This window comes from Callithrix jacchus, chromosome 19, assembly GCF_049354715.1.
Source record: "Callithrix jacchus isolate 240 chromosome 19, calJac240_pri, whole genome shotgun sequence".
Classification (NCBI taxonomy): Eukaryota; Metazoa; Chordata; class Mammalia; order Primates; family Cebidae; genus Callithrix; species Callithrix jacchus.
Genome location: NC_133520.1, coordinates 10,054,944 through 10,075,602, shown reverse-complemented (window position 1 = coordinate 10,075,602; position 20,659 = coordinate 10,054,944). Strand labels below are relative to the sequence as shown.

The 20,659-nt window shown below is 37.4% G+C and overlaps 1 long non-coding RNA gene across 9 annotated transcripts in view; it reads right to left on the bottom strand.

Moving 5' to 3' along the window:
* LOC103789190 (uncharacterized) overlaps positions 1-20,659 on the bottom strand; it is a 542,478-nt gene that overhangs the window by 352,937 nt on the left and 168,882 nt on the right. Inside the window, exon 4 of one of the 9 annotated variants that reach the window (XR_013529722.1) lies at positions 4,098-4,135. The exons of the other annotated variants lie outside the window; for them this stretch is intronic. This is a non-coding gene — a long non-coding RNA (uncharacterized LOC103789190). The remainder of the gene's footprint in view (positions 1-4,097; positions 4,136-20,659) is intronic. 9 annotated transcript variants of the gene reach the window in all.

The window sequence follows — 20,659 nt, the reverse complement described above, 5'->3', positions numbered from 1 at the left end:
AAAAACCCTCAATAAACTCAGTATTGACGGTACATATCTCAAAGTAATAAAAGCTGTTTATGACAAACAAACAGCCAATATCATACTGAATGGGTGAAAACTGGAAACATTCCCTTTGAAATCCGGCACTAGACAAGGATGACCTCTTTCACCATTCCTATTCAATATACTACTGGAAGTTCTAGCCAGAGCAATCAGGCAAGAAAAAGAAATAAAGACTATTCGAATAGGAAAGGTGGAAGACAAATTGTCTCTATTTGCAGACGACATAATAGTATAACTAGAATACCCCATTGTCTCAGCCCAAAAACTCCTGAAACTGATGAGCAACATCAGCAAAGTCTCAGGATATAAAATCAATGGGCAAAAATCACAAGCCTTCCTCTACACCAATAACAGACTTAAAGAGAGCCAAATCAAGGACAAACTGCCATTCACAATTGCTACAAAAAGAATAAAATACCTTGGAATACAACTTACAAGGAATGTAAAAGACCTCTTCAAGGAAAACTACAAACCACTGCTCAACAAATTAAGAGAGGATAAAAACAGATGGAGAAACATTCCATGTTCATGGTTAGGAAGAATCAATATCATGAAAATGGCTATACTGCCCAAAGTAATTTACAGAATCAATGCTATCCCTATCAAACTACCAATGACCTTCTTCACAGAACTGGAAAAACCACCATGAACTTCATATGGAACCAAAAGAGAGCCCGCATAGCCAAGTCAATTCTAAGCAAAAAGAACACAGTGGGAGGCATCACACTACCGGACTTCAAACTATACTACAAGGCTACAGTAATCAAAACAGCATGGTATTGGTACCAAAACAGAGATATAGACCAATGGAACAGAACAGAGGCATCAGAGGCAACACAACATATCTACAACCATACAATCTTTGATAAAGCTGACAAAAACAAGCAATGGGGAAAGAATTCCTGTTTAATAAATGGTGTTGGGAAAACTGGCTAGCCATGTGCAGAAAGCAGAAACTGGACCCCTTCCTGACACCTTACACTAAAATTAACTCCAAATGGATTAAAGACTTAAACATAAGACCTGGCACCATAAAAGCCCTAGAAGAAAATCTAGGCAAAACCATCCAGGACATAGGAGTAGGCAAGGACTTCATGAACAATACACCAAAAGCATTGGCAACAAAAGCCAAAATAGACAAATGGAACCTAATGAAACTCCACAGCTTCTGCACGGCAAAAGAAACAGTCACTAGAGTGAATCAGCAACCAACATAATGGGAAAAAATTTTTGCAGTTTACCCATCTGACAAAGGGTGATATGAGAATTTATAAAGAACTCAAACAGATTTCCAAGAAAAAAGCAAACAAGCCCATTCAAAAATGGGCAAAGGATATGAACAGACACTTTACAAAAGAAGACATACATGAGGCCAACAAACATATGAAAAAATGTTCATCATCACTGGTCATCAGAGAGTTGCAAATCAAAACCACATTGAGATACCATCTCATGCCAGTTAGAATGGCAATCATTAAAAAATCTGGGGACAACAGATGCTGGAGAGGATATGGAGAAATAGAAACACTTTTACACTGTTGGTGGGAGTGTATATTAGTTCAACCATTGTGGAAGACAGTGTGGTGATTCCTCAAGGCCTTAGAAATAGAAATTCCATTTGACCCAGCAATCCCATTACTGGGTATATATCCAAAGGACTATAAATCGTTCTATTATAAGGACACATGCACACGAATGTTCATTGCAGCACTATTTACAATAACAAAGACCTGGAAACCAACCCAAATGCCCTTCAATTACAGACTGGACTGGGAAAATGTGGCACATATACACCATGGAATATTATGCAGCAATCAAAAATGATGAGTTCATGTCGTTTGTAGGGACATGGATGAATCTGGAGAACATCATTCTCAGCAAACTGACACAAGAACAGAAAATGAAATACCGCATATTCTCACTCATAGGCGGGTGATGAAAAATGAGAACACATGGACACAGGGAGGGGAGTACTACACACTTGGATCTATTGGGGGGAATAGGGGAGGGACAGCGGTGGTGGGGAGCTGGGGAGGGATAGCCTGGGGAGAAATGCCAAATGTGGGTGAAGGGGAGGAAGGCAGCAGAACACACTACCACATGTGTACCTATGCAAGTATCTTGCACGTTCTGCACATGTACCCCAAAACCTAAAAAGCAATAAAAAATAATAATAATAATAAAAAGGTATGGGGACTTCTATGGAAATGATTACTGCTATTAATGAAATTCAAGAGCGTACAATATGGGGATATAGTAACAGTGACAATGAACATTCTCTGTTGGACTGATATATCAGGAGGTAATATAAACAACATTTTCAAAAAATTAAAGAAAATCATATAAACTTATGAAGAATCTGAGCATCCTCTTACATTTTTGGATATTTTAAGACTATCCATTATTTATGTGACAACACTACTAGGTGCTTTACAAAAAGAACTAAATAAAGGTTCTATTCTTGTGGCTAAAATAACAATGACATAGATAACTTACAAAAGGGCAAGAAAACATAAAATTATCTTAAAAATATATGAACAAAAATAACATGGTATACTAAAATGTTCAGTTCTTCTCTCTTGGTGCAAAATCTACTCACCAGCTACTTTTAGTAGAAAGGAGTTGAAACCACCTTGCCTTCAAATAAATCCCTTTCCTGGTGTGAAACTACTCCATTTGCCAGTCCACAAATAGTTATTTTAATGTTCGTGCTCCAATTAGAACAACCCTGATTTTTTTTTCTATGATGTTATCATGCTAGAGGATATGCAGCATATCCCCAGAGTGAAATGATACTAGATCAAAACAAAATCAGAATTCGTTAACAGACTATAAATTTAATTTTCTTTCCTGCCATTTACCAAAAGTGATAGCTATAAAATTTAGAAGTTCTCTTATTGAGTAAGATTTTCTTCTAGTCACTGTTTCGCACATAATCCAGAAAAGATTGTTGGTTGCAATTCTTGTGACGTTACTAAAATATTTCTTTAACCTCCCAAGTTACTATTTTGTATATGAATAGAAGACTAAGACAGAAGCTGAATTTTCCTATTGGGCTTAATCACATGGTATACAGGGATTCAAAAATCTGGCAGGTTTCAGTAAATACTGCATAAGCTGAAAGAGTTTAGAGTTTTGGTTCTTCTTATTGCCCCCCACACAATTTCCCCACAGGCTCACATGTAATTAAATTTCCTTATTCAAGTTTATGCTTGCTCCAAACCATAGAATTCCACTAATAATTCACATATTTTGGTAAGAAAATTGAACAAACATATTTTCCATCAATTATTTTTGTCAACAGGAAAAGATGCAATTGAGTAGTACTTAAGTATTGAACTGATCTGAAAATCACTCTTTCCTATGAAGCTCTTAGAAACTGAAGCTCTAAGTACTTATTTCCCCCTTTTTTTGCATGTGTGTAAGTCTACACCTTTAAGAGGTTTCAAAATATTTCTGAAGTAAAAGAATGACAGGAAATTAATGTGGGAATTAGTCATTGCAGGCTTTTAGTCAGCTCAAGGTGATATGTTTCATTAATGAAGATAAGGCTTGAGCACATGTCTAAAGTTTTGCTTCTGAGCCTAAAGTAACTACGATAATAATTTTCGGTCACCCACCCTCAAAGTTGACTGCTCTTGACTTGACACAATAAAGCTGCCTTGAAAACCTAAAGCAAACACAGAGAACTTCAGCATAAATAACTTAAGGAATTACCTTTGGAAGTAAACACTTGTTTTTTTATGATAATTTTAAATAAAAGTTCAAAAATTGTGCCTGATTTGTAATCTGTAAATGTATATCTGTTTACCATACTCTATTTATAGACTTCACTAATTTAGAATTTAATAGGCCCTTTATATTTATGGGGAGAAAAAAAGGTTATTTTAATGATTTAGGGTCTTAGAATGTTTGTGTATTTAAAGTAGATTCCCATTTAGCAGTGCTACATCTAATACATGAAAAAGCCATATTTTATGTGTTCATTCAACAAATGCCAGACAGTGACTGACCCACAGAACTTTCATGGAAATGCCCTCTGTAGAGCTTACCTTCTGATAGGGGGATGAGTTCATACCAGCCAATGGACCTGCCAATAACCAGCAAATAAATTAATTATGTATTTGAAGGAACATTCCCAGTGAACCTAACAAGATTCTAAGGTAAAAATATAATGGAGAAGAGGAAGACGACCCACTTGTATTTAGTGGTAAGGGGCTGCCTCTCTGGCAAGGTGACTTGAGCAAATTACCTTGCTCGTGGTGACTCCGGGAGATAAGGAGCCAGCCATGGAATGAAATTGAATATGAGCATTTCAGATTGAGAAAAACTGTATGTTTAGACCTTGAGATGAAGAAAAGCTTGAAATATTTGGGGATTTAAAAAAAGCATATGGAAGAGCATGATGAAGTAGGAGCTAAGGAGTAAAAGACATCGTTAGATAACTAGCCAAAAGGTGTCTTAGGAATATGATGTCTTGAATTCACATTTGACTCACTTTCTTCAACTCAAATGCAATGCAGTAGTTAATGAAGCAGGAAAAAATGAGAGGAAAAAAAGACACAGAGTGGCTCAAGGTATTAACATCTTTATGGAGTTAGTGGGTTTAGATAAAACTCTATAGATGATAGAATCAATATATAGAAGTCGGGAGTAATGAGGCTTAGTATTTGGATCAAAGGACTGAGTTATGTGGCCTTATCAGGACAGCAGACTAAAACAAAAAGTGCTCATGATGCCTGAGCCTCCAGCTTTTAATAAGCTGCATATCTCAAAGTGTAGAAGGCATGCACAGCCTCTTACTCAGGAACTGAACAGTGCTCCACTGGCATGGTAATTGAATTTTTAATAGATTTTATATTATAAAGTAAGAGTGCTGAGTGTTTTCATATTATCTAGTTTGGACTTGCAGCACTGGAAACTAAGAGAAGGTAACCAAAAAGTTGTTAGAAAGTATTTAGAGAATACCAAAAGATATCTTTCACAAAAAAGAAACCTACAAACAAAAATTCCAAAATACATGAAGAATTGAACAAAACTTAAAGTTAAAAAGCATCAAAATCAATAATTAAAAGATATTTCACTTCAAATGAAATTGATTTTATAGATGTCTGACAAATTAGAGACAAATTGATTAGCATCCTCACAGATAAGATTAAAGAATAATTTCTACTTTAAAAAGGTAAACATTTATTATACAGCATCGGCAACACTGAGCAAGAACTTGAGCAAAATTGAGCAAAAAATAAAAAAGAGATTATAAAAGTGATAATTTTTCATGATTGAAATAAAAAGAGAGAGTTTGGTTTCCAGATTGGAATGTGAGGAGCTTGGAAGCTGTCACTCCATTCTAACAAGTACAAATCTGAACAAGCTGCAAAATCAATTACTCTTCCTCCAACAGGTATGTGCACCTCACAGAAATGAGGTCACAAGGTAAACTACTGCCCCCAAAACTGGGGAGACAGACAGGAAGTTATAGAGAATAACAACTGACCAGAGCTGGAACTTTGTAAGAACTAGGACTGAAGTAGGAAAATATAAACTGTAATTGAGAAATAGCTGGAGATCTAGTGAGGACAATTCTAGGACTTAAAATCTCCAGGAAGACCTCATAACATGGAGGCCAACACATTTTTGAGAGATTTGCCTCCAGAAGCTCTATCAGGCTTTCATTGTAAATATCAGAGAAAAATTCCATCATGCTTCCAAAACGGGGAGAGGAAAAGTAACTGTTCTGAGATACGGCAGAGTATTCTGTTCTGACTAGAAGATAAATTATTTTATCTGAGCCTACCTATGGCATTTTTATCAGCACCTAACTGACCTGGAGGGAGGAAAATATTCAACTTTAGTCTAGGATAGACTTTCCTTCATCTGGAGGATGTAAAATACCCAATTCCAGCTTACACCGGCCTTTCATATGAAGGAATAAAACTACCCAATTTCTGCCCCTACTAGCCATCCTATCTCACCTAAGGAGTGTGCAGTAGGCTATGAAAATAAAAAGAACTGGTGAAGGTCTCAGTTTATCAACTCACCAAAAGAATAAGACTTAATCATAAGACTATAAAATGCTCCCCCTACTCCCAAGGCTTACCATCACATTACTAAAGGCCCATTTACCACAGATCTCTTTACCCAGTACACTATGCTCAGTTTTCATCAAAAAACTAAAACTATACCCAAGAGGGAAAATATAATTTGAAGAGACAAATAAAACAACAGAAACAAACATAGCTTGAATGTTGGAATTATCGGATTTGGAATTAAAACTATGATTAATATGATAAAGGATCTAACTGATAAAGTAGACAGCATGCAAAACAAATGGGTGATGTGAGCAGGACGATGAAAAAATAAGCATAACCCAAAAATTACTATAGATGAAAAACACTATTTCAGAAATAAAGAATGCCTTTTGTAGACTCTGGAGATGACTGGACATAGCTGAAGAAAGAGTCTCTGAGAATATGTCAATAGAAACCTACAGACTAAAATGCAAAGGAAAAAGACTGAGGGGAAAAATAACAGAACATCTAAGGACTTTGCAGTGGGACAACCACAAAATGTGCAACTTATGCATAATAGAAATACGAGAAGAGAAGACACAGAGAAAGAAACAGAAGAAATGTTTGAGATAATAATGACTGAGAATTTCCTCCAAAGTAGTGTCTGACACCAAACCACAAGTCCAGGATGCTCACAGGACAACAGGAGGATAAATGGAAAACAAAACGAAACAAAAACCCCACAAACCCACACCTAGGCATATTATGTTTAAACTATATAAAATCAAACATAAAGAAAAAATTTTGAAGGAGGTCAGAGGAAAGAAAAACAGCTTACCTATAGAGAAAAAAGATAACTGCATGACTTTCTAAAAAACCATGTAAGCCAGAAGAGAGTGGAGGGAAGTGTTTACAGTGTTGAGAGAAACCTTACCTATAGAGAAACAAAGATAAGAATGGCATGACTTTCCCAAGAAACCGTGTAAACAAGAAAAGAGTGCAGGGAACTATTTACAGTGTGGAGAGAAAAACTGTCAACTTAGACCTCTGTAAACTGTAAAATTATTCTTCCAAAGTGAAAGAAGTCTTTCTTAGACAAACCCGAATGAGAAAATTTGTTGCCAGTAGACATGCTTTGAAAGAAATGTTAAAAACGAAAGTCTTTAGAGAGAAGGAAAATCGTATAGGTCAGAAACTTGGTCTACGTAAAGAAAGTGTTAAAGAATAATGAACATAGATGCAAAAATCTTCAATAAAATATTGGCAAGCCGATTGCAACAGCAAATCAAAAAACTTATCCATCATGATCAAGTAGGATTCATCCCGGGGATGCAAGGCTGCTTCAACATACGCAAGTCTATAAACATAATTCACCACATCAACAGAACCAAAAACAAAAACCACATGATTATCTCAATTGATGCAGAGAAGACATTCGACAAAATTCAACAGCACTTTATGCTAAAAACCCTCAATAAACTCGGTATCGATGGAACGTATCTCAAAGTAATAAAAGCTATTTATGACAAACCAACAGCCAATATCATACTGAATGGGCAAAAACTGGAAGCATTCCCTTTGAAATCCGGCACTAGACAAGGATGCCCTCTTTCACCACTCCTATTCAATATAGTATTGGAAGTTCTAGCCAGAGCAATCAGGCAGGAAAAAGAAATAAAGGGTATTCAAATAGGAAAGGTGGAAGCCAAATTGTCTCTATTTGCAGACGACATGATAGTATACCGAGAAGACCCCATCGCCTCAGCCCAAAAAATCCTGAAACTGATAAGCAACATCAGCAAAGTCTCAGGATATAAAATCAATGTGCAAAAATCACAAGCATTCGTCTACACCAATAACAGACTTAAAGAGAGCCAAATCAAGAAGAAACTGCCATTCACAATTGCTACAAAAAGAATAAAATACCTTGGAATACAACTCACAAGGAACGTAAGGGACCTCTTCAGGGAAAACTACAAACCACTGCTCAACGAAATCAGAGAGGACACAAACAGATGGAGAAACATTCCATGTTCATGGTTAGGAAGAATTAATATCGTAAAAATGGCTATACTGCCCAAAGTAATTTACAGAATCAACGCTATCCCCATCAAGATACCATTGACTTTCTTCACAGAACTGGAAAAACCACCATGAACTTCATATGGAACCAAAAGAGAGCCCGCATAGCCAAGTCAATTCTAAGCAAAAAGAACACAGCAGGGGGCATCACCCTACCAGATTTCAAACTATACTACAAGGCTACAGTAATCAAAACAGCATGGTACTGATACCAAAACAGAGATATAGACCAATGGAACAAAACAGAGGCATTGGAGGCAACACAACGTATCTACAACCATACAATCTTTGATAAACCTGACAAAAACAAGCGATGGGGAAAGGATTCCCTGTTTAATAAATGGTGTTGGGAAAACTGGCTAGCCATGTGCAGAAAGCAGAAACTGGACCCCTTTCTGACACCTTACACTAAAATTAACTCCAGATGGATTAAAGACTTAAACATAAGACCTGGCACCATAAAAACCCTAGAAGGAAATCTAGGCAAAACAATCCAGGACATAGGAGTAGGCAAGGACTTCATGAACAAAACACCAAAAGCATTGGCAACAAAAGCCAAAATAGACAAATGGGACCTAATCAAACTCCACAGCTTCTGCACGGCAAAAGAAACAGTCACTAGAGTGAATCAGCAACCAACAGAATGGGGAAAAATTTTTGCAGTTTACCCATCTGACAAAGGGCTGATATCCAGAATTTACAAAGAACTCAAACAGATTTACAGGAAAAAAACAAACAAGCCCATTCAAAAATGGGCAAAGGATATGAACAGACACTTTACAAAAGAAGACATATATGAGGCCAACAATCATATGAAAAAATGCTCATCGTCACTGGTCATTAGAGAGATGCAAATCAAAACCACATTGAGATACCATCTCATGACAGTTAGAATGGCAATCATTAAAAAAACTGGAGACAACAGATGCTGGAGAGGATGTGGAGAAATAGAAACACTTTTACACTGTTGGTGGGAGTGTAAATTAGTTCAACCATTGTGGAAGACAGTGTGGCGATTCCTCAAGGCCTTAGAAATAGAAATTCCATTTGACCCAGCAATCCCATTACTGGGTATATATCCAAAGGACTATAAATCGTCCTACTATAAGGACACATGCACACGAATGTTCATTGCAGCACTATTTACGATAGCAAAGTCCTGGAACCAACCCAAATGCCCATCGATGATAGACTGGATTGGGAAAATGTGGCACATATACACCATGGAATATTATGCAGCAATCAGAAATGATGAGTTCATGTCATTTGTAGGGATATGGATGAATCTGGAGAACATCATTCGCCTCTGGAGTGATTGATCTTCTACTCTGATGGTAGATTGGCTGTTCACCTCAGAACAGAGGCCCTTTCTCCCAGAGCTTTCTGCAGGCTTTTTTAAACAAAGGAGCACACCTGAAATTTTACCTAGCCTGGGAAAGTTAGACAAAGTACTCTAGGTTCCCAGATGGGGAGGTGGATGGAGGCATGGCACTGGGAAGTTCTTGCCTTTGAAACCACACCCCTTGTGGACCCAGGAAGAAGAGTTAACATATTCCCTCAGGAGGACATTACCTTCCTCGAAGAATTACTATGAAACTACAATAATCAAGATAGTGTGGTACTGATGAAAGAATAGAAATAGATGAAAAGAATAGAGAGACCAAAGGGTCATAAATATACATTTATATTTATGTCATAAAGATCGTCAATTGATCTCTGACAAGGGAACAAAGATAATATTGTGGAGCAAAGATTGTCTTTCAACAAATAGTGCTAGAACAACTGGACTTTTGAACCCACGGCAAAAAAAAAAAAAATCTAGACATAGGCTTTACACTCTTCACAGATATTAAGTTGGATAATAGACCTAAATGTAAAAGTAAAAAAACTATAACACTCCTAGAAGATGACCTAGAAAAAAGCATACATAACCTCGGTAATGGCAAATCCTTTTTAGATATAGCAACAAAGGCACAATTTATGAAAGAAATCATTGATAAGCTGGACTTCATTAAAATTAAAAACTTCTGCTCTGCAAAAATGATATGAAAATAAGAAGACAAGCCACAGATGGAGAGAAAACATTTTCAAGAGCCACATCTAATGAATTACTGTTATGAAGCTCAACAATAAGAAAATAAGTAACCCTATTTGAAAAATGAGGCAAAGACCTTAACAGATACTGTTCCAAGAAAGACATATAGATGACAGATAAGCATATGAAAAGATGTTCCACATCCTATAATCAGGGAAATGCAAGATAAAACATCAGTGAAATACCACAACACACCTATTAAAATGGTAAAAATCTGGAACACTAGCAACATCAAATGCTGGCAACAAAAATTCTCACTCCTTGATGGTGGCAATGCAAAACAATGCAGCAAATTTGAAAGACAGTTCAGCAGTTTCTCGCAAAACTAAACCTATTCTTACCATATGATGCAGCAGTCACACTCCTTGGTATTTTACACAAAGGAGTTAAATACTTATCTCTATACAAAAGGCAGATTTTTATAGCAGCTTTATTCATAAATGCCTAAACTTGGAAACAACCAAGATATCCTTCAATAGGAGAATGGAAAAACAAGCTGTGGTAAATGCAAACAATGGAATATTACTCAGCTCTTAATAGAAATGAAGCTGGGTGCAGTAGCTCACACCTGGAGTTCCAGCACTTTGGAAGGCCAAGGCTGTAGGATTTCTTGAGCCCGGAAACTTGAGACAAGCATGTTCAACATAGTGAGAATTCCTGCTAACCTCTACCAAAAATTTAAAAATTAGCCAGGCCTGGTGGCACATGCCTGTAGTCCCAGCTATCAGACGGCTCAGGTGGGAGGATCATTTGAGCCCAGGAGGTTGATGCTGCAGTGAGCCATAATCGTGTGACTGCACTCCAGTCTGGATAACAGAGTAAGACTCTCTCTCAATAATCAATCAATAAAAATAAATGAGGTATCAAGCCATAAAGAAACATGGAGGAAACTTAAATGCATATCAGTAACTGAAAGAAACCAATCTGAAAAGTCTATATAGTACACGAGTCCAACTATATGACATTCTGAAAAAGGGAAAACCAAATAAATATATAATAATATGTACATAATATGTATATGACCCTTTACATAATAATATGTATATGACCCTTTTCCTGTCAGTAGTTTCCATGAATTGTGGAGAGGGAGGGATGAATAGGTAAACAACAGATTATTTTTAAATCAGTAAAACTATTTTGTATATTATTATAATGAAGAATACATATTATTATACATTTATTTAACACATAAAATTGACACCATCATAGGTGAACCCTGATGTAAACTACAGACTTTGGTTGATACTGATGTGTCAGTTTAGGCTCATCAACTGTAATAAATGTCCCACTCTGGTAGGGGAAGTTGACTGTGGAGGAGTCTGCCATGTGTGGGTACAAGAAGGTATGTGCCAACTCTCTTTATTTTCTCCCAATTTTTCTGTGAATCTAAAACTTCTCTAAATCATAAACCATGTTTTTAAAATGTTGAACTAAAGAACAGAAAAAGAAAAAAATTCAATATATGAGATACTAGATATCACACAATTGAAAAGTGAATTGGTAAATTATAAATGAGAGATTCACCTAGAAATAAACACAAAGATAATACATAATACATTTAAAAGATGTGCATCAATGGATTGTGATAGATTAATATATATATATATAATAGAAATTACAGAGAAAGAAAATATAAATAATGGAGAAGAAGTAATATGTAAAGTGGCAGTAAAAAACACAGTCTCATGGACTCATATTTTCAAATCAGCTTTTAGTGTCTAACTCTGAAGTTCATCAGACATCAAATAAGGACCAGGAGATGGAATTTCTAAATTATAGACTAAAAAAAAAAAAAATCACACTTTGGAAGAAAATAAGACAATGATTTAATAAAATTGTGCCAAAATGATATATTAGTGAAGATAGTGAACTAATGACCTCTAAAATTTGCCATTCCATAAAAGTAATGAAAAAACTGGAGGAAGCTATCAGCATAGACTTTTTCAGAACTCTTGAAATTAACCAAAGGCTTATGGCATACTCTGGAGCTTTTAATCAAGAAACACTGCTGAATCTCAGTAAGAACATCAAGATTTGTGGTACTTTAACTTTCCTCCCATTTCTGCTCCCAAGCTCATCTGTCATCTAGAAACTTACACTCCAGATTCCTAGAAACTAAGGGAGTAAAATGAAGTTAGAGTCTTTCAAAAGACTCTTTTTCAAAGAATGATTATCTGGTCTCTCTGGTGGTTCCTAGGATGACCCCAATCAAAACATGTCTTTATTTGACATGGCTTCAAACTTGTGAAGCCTCTCTTTGGGAAGTGCTTGTTGAATGTTTTGACACCCATGTTTGCTTGGGACAATAGAAAATAATTGGGAAAAACCAGACTAGCCAAAAACCTTAAAGGAAAAGCTTAGGTGTAAGACGTATGTAAGAGCTCTGAAAAGCTCTGACTTATATTTGGGAATGTAGAAGACTGTGTGAATACGTAGCACTGTGCCAAGCTCACTAGAAATCTGAGAAGGCCCTAAGCTCTCACATTCTAATTGGCTTTGGGTCTCTGAGCAAAGGAAGTGGTGACTAAGGCAGAGTTGTAAACTGTCTGAGTGTTGAAAGCATACCTCATCATGTTTAAGGCCCCTTCGTGAAGACTGTGAGATTTATTGCTTCCAGGGCATTAAGGAAACCTCTTCCAATGATTAGCTAATCATCAAACTTACTGAGTAGGGTTTACAATGGCCACAAATGAGAAAGATACAGACTTTATAGAATTAATTCAGAAGTCACTAAACAAGCCAACAGCAACAATTAAACAAGTAGCTATAAGAAACTCTGAGAAAGAAACTCTGATTTCCAGAGTTGCCACGTTGTGTTATTTAAAATACTCAATTTTTAACAACAACAAGAACAAAATGAGACTTGCCAAAAATGCAAGAAAATATGAACCATAGACAGGAAAAAAGGCAATTCTTAGAAACTGTGCCTGGGGAGGCTGATTCTTGATCTACTGGATAAATACCTTAAGTCAGCATTGATAATTATATTCAAAGACCCGGAGTAAACTACTTGTAAGGATTTTTAAAGTATAAGACTGATATCATACTAAATAGAAAATATCAATACAGAGATGGAAATTAATTTTTAAAAATAAACACTTAGAGTTGCAAAGCACAATATACTACAATTAAAAACTCAGGTGCAGAGATGGAGCAAAATTACCAAATATAACTCTCCAGTGATCATCCCCATACAGGAGCAACAAATTAAACACCCCTCCACATAAGAAATCACCTTTGTAAGAACCAAAAATCAGGTGAATTATCATAGTACCTGGTTTCAACGTCACATCAATGGAAAAGTCACGGAGAAGGGGAGGAAAGAAAGCCTTGAATTGCTGACACCACTCCTCCCCCATCCGTTAGCAGTGGCTACCTGTCAGGGAGAGACAATCTGTCTGTCTAAAGAAGGAAAAGCACAGTAACTGTGGGACTTAGCAGTAGAACTTAGTGCTGCATGTCACAGCAGAAAGCAACACTGGGCAAAATTCAGCCAACACCCAGAAAAGAGCATTTAGACTGGACCAAGCCAGAGGAGAACTGTACATCCCAGTGGTCAGAACCTGAGTTCCTGCTAAGCCTACCACCACAGCCTCCATTGCTCTGCGGACGTAAATAAACTCCAAAGGCAGTCTAGACAACAAGGTCTGCAGTTCCTAGGCAAGTCTTGAAGTTGTGCTGGGCTGGGATCCAACAGTCCTGGGGTATCCATGACCTAGTGAGATGTAAGCTACCGTGGCCAACAAAGTGCTTGCATCATGCTTCTCATAATCACAGGCAACGCGGCTTGCAGCTTTGGGAGAGATATCTTCTTTGCACTTGAGAGAGAAGCGGGAAGAGTGAAGAGGAGTTTATCTTTGCAACCTGGATTCCAGCTCAGCCATAGTAGAATAGGGCACCAGGAGGATTCCTGAGGCCCCCATTCCAGGCCTTAGCTCCTGAATGACATTTCTACACATCCTGGGGGCCGAGAGGGAACACACTGCCTTGAAGGGAAGAATACAGTTCTGGTGGGATCCATCACCTGCTAACTAAAGAGTTTTGGGCCTTAAATAAATACCAGTAGTAGCCAAGCAGTATTCACTGTAGGCCTTTGGTAAGACTCAGTGCTGTGCTGGTTTCGGGTGTGACCAACACATTCCCAGTTTTGGTGGCCATGGGAAATTCCCTTCTATTTGAGAAAAGGAGAGGGAAGAGTAAAAGGGACTTTGTTTGGCAGCTTAGGCATCAGGTCAGCCTCAGTGAGATAGAGCACCAAGTGGGCTGTTGGGGACCCCAATTATGAGCATTGGCCCCTGGATGACATTCCTGGGCTTGACCTGGGCCAGAAGGGAGCCCACTTTCCTAAAGAGAGAGACCAGGCCTGGCAGCATTTAGCACAAGCTGACAGAAGAGCCACTGGGCCATGAGTAAACGTTAGTGGCAGCCAGGCAGTACTAACCATGGGCCTGGGGTGTCAGTGCACATGGGAAAAGAACTCTTCTGCTTGAGGAAGGAAGAGGAAGGAGTGGGAGGGACTTTATCCTGTAGCTTGGATGCCAGCTCAGCTGCAAGAGAATAGAGCATCAAGGAGACTTCTAAAGTTCCACACTCCAGGCTTTGGCTCCTGGATGGCATTTCTAGATCTGTGCTGAACCAGGGAAAAGCTTGCCACCTGGACGGGGAAGGACACAAGCCTGGCTAGATTTGCCACCTACCGATTGAAGAGCCTTTAGGTCTTGAGTGAACATTGGCAGTAGCCATGGAGTGGTTCCTATGGGCCATGGTTGCAACATAGTGCTGTGGTTGCTTCAGGAAAGAACCAAGTACTGTCTCAGTAGTAGTGACCACAGGGGTACTGTGTCACCCCTCTTTCAGATCCAGGCAGCTCATCATGAAAAGAGAGACTTCATTTGTTTAGAGGAAAATAAGGGAAGAGAACAAGAATCCCTACTTGGTAATCCAAGGAATTCTCTTTGATTATATCCAAGACCCCTAGGTGGTACCTAATTGAGTTTGCAAGAACAACATTACTAAGTTTGGGATGCTCCCTAATATATATATGGCTACAGTGACCAAACACTTAGGTTACAACACTCAATTCCCTTTGAATACTTGGAAACTCTTCCCAAGAAGGACAGGTACACAAAAACCCAGACTACAGAAACTACAATAAATGCCTAAGTCTTCAATACTGAGACACTGACGAACATCCAAAGCATCAAGACAGTCCAGGAAAACGGACCTCACCAAACAAACTAAATTAAACGCCAATGTCCAATCCTGGAGTTACAGAAAAATATGACCTTTAATAGAGAATTCAAACAAATTGTTTTGAAGAAGCCCAGTGAAATTCAAGATAACACAAAAAAGGAATTGAGCATCCTATCAGATAAATTTAACAAAGAGATTGAAGTAATGTTTAAAATTCAAGCAGAAATGTCAGGAGCTGAAGAATTCAACTGACACACTGATGATTGTGTCAGAAACTCTCAACAGCAGAATGGACTAAACAGCAAATTAAGAATCTTGACGACAGGCTATCTGAAAATATACAGTCAAAGGAGACAAATAAAAAAAAATGTAATGAAGCATGCCAACGACATCTGGAAAATAGCTTCAAAAGGACAAATATGAGACTTAGTGGCCTTAAAGAGGAGGGAGGGAGACAGAGAGAGAGCGGGGGGGAGAGAGAGAGAGAGAGAGATACAGAGAGACAGAGAGAGAGAGAGAGAGAGAGAGAGATATCAGGGTAGAAATTTTATTTAAAGCAATACTAACAGAGAACTTCCCAAAGATAGAAAAAGATATCAAGATTCAAGTACAAGAAGATTATAGAACACCAAGCAGATTGAACCCAAACAGACTATCTCAAGACATTTAATAATCGAACTTCCAAAGATTAAAGATAAAGAAAGAATCCGAAAAGCAGCAAGATAAAAGAAATAAATAACATACAAAGGAACTCAAAAGCACGTGGAAACCTAACAGGCCAGAAGAGAGAGAGGCATTATATATTTAAAGTGCTGAAGGAATAAAACTTTTTATACTAAAATAGTACATCCAATAAAATTATCTTCAAACATGAAGGAGAAATAAAGGCTTTCCCAGAAAAAAAAAAAAAAAAAAAAGCTGAGGGATTTTGTTAACACCAGATCTGCCCTTCAAAAAATGCCAAAACAAGTTCTTCAATCTCAAAGGACATTAATGAGCAATAAAAAATCATCTAATGGCACAAAACTCGTTAATAATAATAAGTATAGTAAGTACACAGACAAACACCAAATATTAGACCATTGTAAGTGGTATATAAATTACTTATATCATGAACAGAAAGACTAAACTATGCACCTTCCAAAAATAATAACTACAACAACTTTTCAAGACATAGTATAATAAGATAAAAGCAACAAAAAGTTGAAAAGTGGGAGCATGAAGTTAAAAGTGGAGTTTTTATTAGTTTTCGATTTGCCTGTTGTTTGTTTGTGCAGTGGGTTAAGTTGTCAAGAATTAAAACAATGGTTTATGAGATGTTATTTGCATGCCTCGTGGTTACCTCAAATCATAAAACATACAACTGATACATTTTTAAAAAGCCAGAAATTAAAACATGCCATCAGAGAAAACCACCTTCACTAAAAGGAAGATAAGAAGAAAGGATGGGAGAAGAGAAAAACACAAAACAACTAGAAAACAAATAAAATGTCAAGAGTAAGTTCTTACTTATCAATAATAACACTGAATATAAATGCACTAAACTCTCGAATCAAAAGACATAGAGTGGGTGAATGGATTAAAAATGCAACTGCCAATAATCTGTTTCATATAAGATTAGTAACCAGAATATATATGAAGCTCAAACAATGCAATAGGAACAAATCTAATAATCTAATCAAAATGGGCAAAAGATCAGAATAGATACTTCTCAAATGGCAAACAGGTATATAAAAAGGTGCTCAACATCACTGATCATCAGAAAAATATAAATAAAAACTACATTGAGATATTGTCTCACCCTAGTTAAAATGACTTTTATCCAAAAGAAAGACAGTAACAAATGCTGGGGAGGATGTGGAGAAAAGAAACACCTCTAACACTGTTGGTGAGAATGTAAGTTAGTACAACCACTCTGGAGAAAAGTATGGAGGATCTTCAAAAACCAAAAATAAAACTACCACATGCTCAAGTAATCCCACCGATCATTACATACCCAAATGAAAGGAGATCAGTATATTGAAGAGATATCTCAAGCCAAGATTTGGAAGCAACCTAATTGTCCATCAACAGATAAATGGATAAAGAAAATGTGGCATATGTCCACAATGGAGTACTATTCAGCCATAAAAAAGATCCTGTAATTTGCACCATCATAGACGGAACTGTAAACCACCAGGTTAAGTGAAATAAACCAGGCACAGAAAGACAAACTTCAAACACTCTCACACATTTATGAGATCTAAGAATTAAAACACTTGAACTCATGAAGATAGAGAGCAGAATGATGGTTACCAGAGGCTGGCAAGAGTAATGGGAGGCAGAGAAGAAATGGGGATGATTAATGGTGACAAACTATAATTAGATAGAAAAATAAGATCTAGTATTTGATAGTATAATGGGATGATCATAGTCACGAATAACTTATTATACTTTTAAAAATAACTTTAAAAAGGCTGGGTGCAGTGGTTCACGTCTGTAATCCCAGCACTTTGGGAGGCCAAGATGGGTGGATCACCTAAGGTCAAAAGTTTGAGACCAGCCTGACCAAAATGGAGAAACCCTGTCTAAAAATACAAAAATTAGCCAGATGTAGTGGCAGGCACCTGTAATCCCAGCTACTTGGGAGGCTGAGGCAGGAGAATCACTTGAACCAAGAAGCAGAGGTTGCAGTGAGCTGAGATTAGGCCATTGCACTCCAGCCTGGGCAACAGAGTGAGAGTCTGTCTCAAAAAACAAACAATAACTCAAAGAATATAATTTGAGGGCCGGGCACGGTGGCTTACGCCTATAATCCCAGCACTTTGGGAGGCTGAGGTGGGTGGATCACGAGGTCAAGAGATCGAGACCATCCTGGTCAACATGGTGAAACCCTGTCTCTACTAAAAATACAAAAAATTAGCTGGGCACGGTGACACGTGCCTGTAATCCCAGCTACTCGGGAGGCTGAGGCGGGAGAATTGCCTGAACCCAGGAGGCGGAGGTTGCGGTGAGCCGAGATCGTGCTATTGCACTCCAGCCTGGGTAACAAGATCAAAACTCCGTCTCAAAAAAAAAAAAAGAATATAATTTGAATGCTTAACACAAGGAAATTATAGAAGTTTGAGGTTAATGTATATCCCACTTTACCCTGTGATTATTACACATTGTATGCCAGTGTCAAAATGTCTCATTTAGCTCATAAATTTATACACCTACTATGTACCCATAAACATTAAAAGTAAAATTTTAAAAACTTCAATAAAGGGCCTGAGCGGCATATTTAATCAGGCAAAAGAGTCAGTGAATTTAAATATAGGTCAATTAAGTTTATCTAGCATAAGAAACAATGATAACAGCAAAAAGAATGGAAGGGAAAAAGGAAGAATAAAGAGGAGGCGGCAGAGCTTCAGAGTCCTATGGGACATTATCAAAAATATGCAAATATACAAAATATGAGTCCCAGAAGAATAGAGAGAGAAAAATGTTTGAGGTAGTAGAGGTCAGGCATCACAGACTTTATAGAATTAGTCGATAGTTTGAGAAAATAATGGCTAAAACTTTCTCCGTTTTGAAAGAAATAAAGAAACATTTGTCTACACAGCCAAAAAATTCAACAAACTCTATTTAGGACAAATTGAAACAAACAGACACCTAGATATATCACAATCAAAATGTGGGAAGCTAAAAAACAAAGATAAAAATATTTTTCTTTTCTTTTTTACTTTTTTTTTTGAAGTCTCACTTTATTGCCCAGGCTGGAGTGCAGTGACATGATCTTGGCTTACTGCAACCTCTGCCTCCCGAGTTAAAACAATTCTCCTGCCTCAGCCTCCCGTGTAGCTGAGACTACAGGTGTGCGCTACCACGTCTGGCTCATTTTATATTTTTAGTACAGATGGGGTTTCGCTAGGTTGCCCAGGCTGGTCTTGAACTACTGACCTCAAGTGATCTGTCCGCTTCAGCCTCACAAAATGCTTGGATTACAGGCATGAGCCATGGCACCAAGCCAAAGATATAATCTTGAAAGCCACAAATGCTTTATTATGTACAGGGATCTTTCATAAGATTGACAAGGTTTTTCTCTTCATGAACCATGGAGGTCAGAAAGCAGTGAAATGACATATTCTAAGTTATGAAAGAAAAAGCTGACAATCATGAATTCTGTATCTAGCAAAACTAGCCTTCAAAAACAAAGAAGAAATGAATACACTCCCAGATAAATATAAACTGATACATGTTTCTCACAGTCCTGTCTTATAAGAAGTACTAAAAAGAGTCCTTCAGACTGAAATGAGAGAACATTGTATTAGTCAGCATTCTGCACAGAAACAGAACCAGCAGAAGGTCTACAAGTGTGTATGTGTATGTAATTTATTATGGACTATGACATATGTAATTAGAAGGCTGAGAAGTCCCACATTCTGCTGTCTGTAAGCTGAAAGCCAATAGTGTAGTTCAATCTGAGTTTGAAGCCCTAAGAACCAGCTCAGCCAATGGTGCAACTCCCAGTCCAAATCCAAAGGCCTGAGTGTCAAGGGGCAGGGCCTGCCCCTGCACTCCTGTGAATCCTGGATCTTAAAGGCCTAAGAATCAGGAGCTCTGATGTCTGAGGGCAGGAGAAAGATGGATGTCCCAGCTCAAGAAGACAGAAAATTTGCCGTTTCTCCACTTTTTTGTTCTATTAGGGCCCTCGATATACATTAGTTGATGCCCACTCACTTTTGGTAAGGGCAGAACGTTTTTACTCAGTTTATTGATCCAAATGCTAATATCTTGTAGAAGCACCCTCATAAACACACTCAGAACCAATGTTTTACAGCTCATCTGGTCATAGTTTAGTCCAGTCAAGTTGACACAAAATTAATTATCACACATATTAATTGGTAACTCAAAACCACATGAAAAACTAAAAAGCACAGTAAAAATAAAGACATAAATAAATATCAAAGAATATATAAACATATCTTCTGTTTGTAGATTATATAAATATATCCTTTGTAACTTTTGCTTCCTAACCTAGTAGTATATGTTAAGTTGATGGACATACAATGTATAAAGATGTAATTTGTAACAATAAAGCAATAAGGTGAACAAAGCAATATTGAAGCAAAATATTTGTATGCTATGTTAGATTGCTAAGTCTACTATAATAAAGCACCAAGGACAGGGTGGTTTAAACAAATACAATTTATTTTCTTACAGTTCTAAAAGCTAGAAGTCTAAGATCAACGTGTCAGCAGGGCTGATATCT